Here is a 6,571-nt window from a genome sequence, read left to right as displayed (position 1 = left end):
CGGAGACCGCCAGGTCAAGCAAGCCACCCCCATCGCTTGCCTTGCTTGCCCCGCCTCTGCACTGCAGCCTTAGCGCGCGATCGCCCCGCTTCACCCTCCAGGCAGGGTTCGGGTCTGATGCCAGCCTGGGAGTTGCAGTGGAGAGGACCTAGGGGACGTCTGCACTGGAGAAAGGATGCAGGCTGATCGTGCCGCTTTAACTGCTTTGACTCTTTCCTGGAGGGGAGAGTAGCCTTATGGCTGAGTGTGTGTGTGCATATAATGCCTTCAGTTTGATAAAGGAAAGGAGTGTTGGCCATTGTAGCTACACCCCCAGGGAGCTCCCAGCTATTTTTAACACATCCAAAGAAAAATGCTGCCCTCCTGGATCTTCTTCGTTCAAACCACTCCTGGACTCACCTGGAACAGTTTATTCCCACCCCCGATTTGGTTCCTATAAATAAACGAACCGGTGAGGAGTAGAGTACTTTGGGGCATCAGTGGAAGAAGCACCTTTGCACTATAGCTCTGCAAGGAAAAATGAATTCAACCTCCAGGGCTGCATCTGCACTGCTGGATTAATGCATTTGTTACCACATGAACTTCCATGGCTCAGGGTTATGGGATCCTGGGATTTGTAGTTTTGTGAGCTATTTAGCCTTCTCTGTTGGAGAGCTCTGGTGCCACAACAAACTACATATCCCTGGATTCCTTAGGATGGAGCCATGACAGTTAAAGTGGTGCCAAGCTGCATTATTTCTGCAGCAGCCAAGATCTCTCCTCCTTCTTTCTCTCTAAATTTTCTTTCCTCAGTCCTGGTTCCTTTAAAGTCTGCAAGCAAGCACTCTGGCTGGGGAGTTGCTTTGGAATAATGTGATTTATGGGATCAGATCTGTTTCTGTTTATTCTACAGAAGGAAAAAAAGGCCTTGGTGTGTCTTGCAGAAAAGGCAGGAATGCAGAGTATTGCTGGCCCAAAAATGGCCCAGAGGTGTAGGAACTCCTGTGGTTGTGGCTGCCATGATGAAGTGCTGCGACAGAGGTACAGCGTAAAACAAAGGCGCTTTGTGGTATTTCCTTTCACAGCAGTCCAGCCTGGATGACTCCAGAGCATGAATAACAGAGACCAGGTCTTTTTGCTCCAAGAAGCAGTGCAGCTGGCTTGTAAAAAGTACTGTACTCCAACTCTGCCCTGGCAGTGCCAAGACCGGAGTTTCCTCCGAACTCAGAACTTCCTCTGAGTTTCTTGTGAACTCTGCTGGAATCAGGGCTGCACCCAAACGGTGCTCCTCTTCCTTCTGGAGAAGAGCCATGCCCATTGCGCGCCACTTTATTGGTCTGCTCTTTTGCTGACTTTTGTGCTTCATCTTCCAATGGATTCATTTTAGATTCTTTGGATTGTTAATGGCATCTTAAACAGTGGCATCTCTAGGGTTGGTGTCACCCTCCCCATTGACCTCCTCCCAAATGTACTTGCTATTGCTATTTCACACCATGCAGAATCCTTAGTAATGCTTTCTTGTGCTAATGCGCTAAAGGTGCCAGTCACTATTGACTATTCTGTTGGCATTTTTATTTTTAAAATAGCCCTAGTTATGGTTGTGTGTGCCTTCAAGTCTTTTCTGACTTATTTATTTATTTTTGCATAGAAAGTGCTAAATCTTCCTGAGCTTATGCTTTTCTTGTTTCACTTTATTTTATTTAGCTTAGCCTCTATTTCATCATCACTCTCTAATAAATTTTTATATATACCATGGAATGAAATGCTAACAGATGTGACGTAAACAACTAGCAAAATTAAAATTATACCTTCAAATTGCAATATCATAAGCACATTTACATATACCAGTACATATCAAATATTTGGGTAAAATGTGATGTTTTTAAAGAAAAGTAGGCATTTAAGGAACAGTGGTGTCAGCCCCACTTTGGGTGTCACCTGGAGCAGTCCGCACCCCCTAGTGATGCCACTGATTGTTGTTGTTGTTGTTGTTGTTGTTGTTATTATTTATATAGCGCTGTAGATTTACACAGCACTGTTCATGCAAACAGTAAAATGGATAAATAGGAAACCTGCCAATGGCATACATCCTACAAAATACATATAAAACAATGGACAATAATACAAGGCAGAATTAGATAAAAATAAGCAGGCAACAAATTAAAAGATCAAATATCAAATATCAAATCAAATATCAGATCTCAGATAGCCATCAGATAAACAATAACACTATGCCTGAACAGGATTGTCTTCAACTCAGTTAACAATAACTTTCTGTTGAGTCTACCTTATCCGAAATGCTTGGGACCAGAAGTGTTTTTGGAGTTTATAGCAATAGCAATATAGCAGTAGCAAGTACATTTCTATATCATTTATTACTGAGCTAGCACTCCCTAAGCGTTTTACAATGTGAAAGCCAATTGCTCCCAACAAGCTGGGTACTCATTTTACCAACCTACAAAAAGATGGAAGACTGAGTGGATCCTGGAGCCCTGCCTGGGATTGAACTCACAACCTTCTGGCTATGAGTGGCTGCAGCACCAGCATTTCACCACTGCGTCAGCAAGGCTCAATCCAGCTTGGATTTGTTTGGCTTTTGGAATACCTATATTTCCATAACAACAACCACCACAACACAAGGAATCTTGAAGATGTAGCAACAAACGAATGAAGACTTGCAGATTGAAGAAGGCTGCTGGAGGTTTGGCACCCAGCCTTTTCCTCTTGCCTGGAGCTGAAGCCAAGAATTTGCACTTTCTTCTCCTGCCTGGAGATGACCCAGGAAAACTGGACACTTGGGGGTCAGTTACATTTTTTGCATGGAGAGATTCGCATCTGTGAATAAATTCAAAATCAATCCACCATTCCCATTATGTTTTAAGGTAGCAAATCTCTGTGGCATTAAAATCTGGTTTGAAGTTCCCATTCGCCACCTTCTGGATCAAAATGGAGGCACCTCCATTTCCTGAACGGTGGGCGCACAATCTGAATCGATCCACATTCACACTATCAGAGATACAGTTTGTTGTGGTTCTTAAAAAAGAACTGCTAAGGGACCCGGTGCCAAATACACCGATTTAAATAGGCTTTTCGGTCACACACACACACACTGCACAGAGTACAATCGGTGCAAGTCTGAATGACAGGGAAATAACCCGGTTTCCAAACCGGGTTATTTCATAGTGTGAATGAGCCCTTGGAGTCGGGCCCTGAGATCTGGGTGCTATGGTAGGGAGAACATTGGATCTAAAACAATGGGGAACGAGAAGGAAGAGAAAGCAAGGTGGTTCATACCAAGAGCATCAAAACCCAGGGAGAGTTCTTCCCACACTCCAGAGGACAGAAACAGTGCAGCGGGCTCACATGAGTAATGTGCCTGTCTTTTATTTACTTGGCTTGCTCCAACAAGCAAGCGACACACTAGTTTAGCAATTGTTCCCAGACTCAGTTCCCTTTCAGAGGCGTGCTTAAAAGGGAAAGCAAGCTGCCGGCGTGCCCATTTCACAACGGTTCCTATTTGTACAGCAGCAGAGATGACAGGGCAACTCTAGTGCAGGTATTGGTAAAGCAACTTCTAAGACCAGCTCTGCTGGATCTTCCAAAAAGGCTTGTCTCCTTTGGCAAGTTGTTTCTCGCCCCGGCCAGCCCAAAGGTGTCTGAAAACCCAAGGAATGGACATTAAGATGCGGGTCTCTCCACGTATATGTGCCAGGCAGGGGCATAGATTAAAGTCAGGGGGCCAAGGGCAAGCAGTCCTAATGGTCAAGGGCAGGAGGGTAGCTGCATCAACACGGTGTAGCGGTTTGGATGGTGCACTAGGACACTGGAAGACCAAGATTCCAATCCTGGCTCAGCCGTGGAACCCCACTAGGTGATCTTGGGCAAGTCACACTATCTCAGCCTAAAAGGAAGGTCATGGCAAACCTCATCTGAAGAAACATGCCAAGAAAACCCCATGATAAGTCAGAAATGACTTGAAGGCACACAACAACAACAGGAGTGTAGCTGTAGGGGAGGGCAAAATGAGGGGCTAAGGCTATATCTGCACTGCAGAATTAATGCAGTTTGATACCACTTGAACTGCCATGGCTCAATCCTATGGAAGTTGTGGGATTTGATGTTTTCTGAGATATATCCCCTTCTCTGTCAAAGAGCCCTAGTGCCACAACAAAGTACAAATCCCAGGATTCCATGGGAGGGATCCATGACAGTTATAATATAATATAATAATACACTTTATTTGTATACCGCTCTTCCGGAATAATCAAAGCGGTTCACAGGGTCTTTAAAAAACGTACATCATAAAAACAAATATCATACATATCTATACAGTTAAACATCAATAAAAACCGAAACAGCATATAAAAACAAACACATGCATGGAATCTATCGATCATAGTTAGCCATTTCTTTCAGGGGAAATATTCTCTATAAAGAGTCCGGAGGATATGCTAACCGGAAGAGATAGGTCTTTAAAGCCTTTTTAAAGGCATCCAATGTGGAATTCATCTGAAGCTCTTCTGGGAGTTTATTCCAGTATATTGGAGCAGCCGATGTATAGGCTCTCTGGTGAGTTGCTGCCAATCTCACCTTAGGATGTACTAGTAAATTTTTCCCTGATGTTCTGAGAGTGCGGGGCGGATTATATGGGGAGAGGCGTTCCCTCAAGTAACTCGGGCCCAAGCCATTTAGGGCTTTATAGGTGATAACCAACACTTTGTATTGAGCCTGGAAACTAATAGGTAGCCAGTGAAGAGATCTTAATACCGGTGTTATATGGTCTGACCTGGGAATTCCAGCGACCAATCTGGCTGCAGCATTTTGAACCAGCTGAAGCTTCCGAACCTGGTACAAAGGTAGCCCCGTGTAGAGCGCATTACAGAAATCCAAGCGAGAGGTTACCAGTACATGTACTACAGTTTCAAGGTCCTTTCGGTCCAGACAGGGACGCAGTTGGCCTATCAGCCGAAGCTGGTACCAAGCACTCCTGGCCACCTCATCCACTTGAGATGATAACTGCAGCGATGAATCCAGGAGTACTCCCAAGCTGCAAACTTTGTCCTTTAGGGGAAGTGTGACCCCGTCCAGGACTGGATGGCAAATTTCCCTGTCTGGACTTGGGGTACCTATCATGAGTACCTCTGTTTTCTCTGGAAAAAAAGCAGTGGCAAACTGCATTTTTTTTCCTGCAGTTCAGATGCAGCCCTTCTTTCTTGCTTTGCCTCCTCCTTTTCTTTGGATGTCTAAATTCTAATTTCCAAATACTCAACTGACATTTTAAGCAACAGCAGTGCTAGAAATTCACAGAGTGAAGAAAATTAGGGGCGGGGGGAGAGAATTCCTATTCTCATATTCAGGTGGTGTCTATGAATGCACCCTCATGTCTCTCCCCTCATTCCTTGAGTCCCAAATAACTGCAGCTTGATGGTTTGAATTGCCCCCCCTGCCTCACCCTCCCCCCAACAGATAAGCAAGAACACCAGTGGACCTTCCAGGGGCTTAGCAGTTGCTTTGGCTCTCCAGTCTTTTGCTGGGGATTCGAGATCTAATCTAAGCCAAAGCGTTTGAGGCAGTTTGGGTGATCTGGGAGGATTTTAAAATCAAAGTTTGGAGCAGCTTAAGTTGGGGGCTACAAAGTGGTGCTTCTTGAGGAATGCAACTTCCAGAATCCCCCACCAGCAAAGCACAGCAAGATTTTGTCCAGTGCCCATTCTGAATGGCCCCTAGAAAAAGAGTGGAGAAATGAGGACCCTTTGAGGCTGCAGGATGCAGTGGGCCCTTGGTATCCAGTGGAGTTTGGTTCCAGGATTCCCCACAGATACCAAAATCCATGGGTGCTCAAGTCCCATTAAATACAATGGCATCGTGAAATGGTGTCCCTTATATAAAATGGCAAAATCTAGATTTGCTGTTTGAAATTTATATATTTTTTGGAATATTTTCAAGCCGTGGCTGCTTGACTCCATGGATAAAATATCCGTGGATATAGAGACCTGACTGTATTTCAGCTCTTTCTGCAGCATTGAGTGGCACATTCAGCAGCTTCCCGTTTCACTTCCCTTTCTTGTTGTCCTCTTCCTACTTAGCCCCATTTTTCTCACGAACGTCAGTGATGCTTTGAAAAGGCCATTGAACTCCAGCTAACCTTGCTCCATTCACACTACCAAATAACCCAGTTTGGAAACCAGGTTATTTCTCTCGGTGCAGTTTGCAGGGGGGTAACCGAAAAGCCCATTTAAACTGCTACATTTGGCACCAGATTTCTTAGCAGTTCTTCTTTTTTAAGATCCGCAATGAGCTGTATCTCCTATAGTCTGAGTAAGCTATCAGATCAATTCGGATTGCGCAGCCACCATTCAGGAAATAGAGGCGCCTCCATTTTGATCTGGAACAGTGGTGAATGGGAACTTCAGATCAGATTTAAATGCCACGGAGAGATACGCTACCTTAAAACATAGTGGGAATGGCGAATTGGTTTTGAATTGTTTGACAGATGCGAATCTCTCCATGCAAAAAACGTAAGTGTGACTGGTGCCCCTGTTCTTCCTTCTAAAGCAGAGGTGTGGTTGCAAGGGACAGAACAATTGCATCC

Source organism: Sceloporus occidentalis, unplaced genomic scaffold, assembly GCF_023333645.1.
Source record: "Sceloporus occidentalis isolate IW3139 unplaced genomic scaffold, rSceOcc1.0.p SCAF_14, whole genome shotgun sequence".
Classification (NCBI taxonomy): Eukaryota; Metazoa; Chordata; class Lepidosauria; order Squamata; family Phrynosomatidae; genus Sceloporus; species Sceloporus occidentalis.
Note: the sequence above shows the minus strand (reverse complement) of the source record.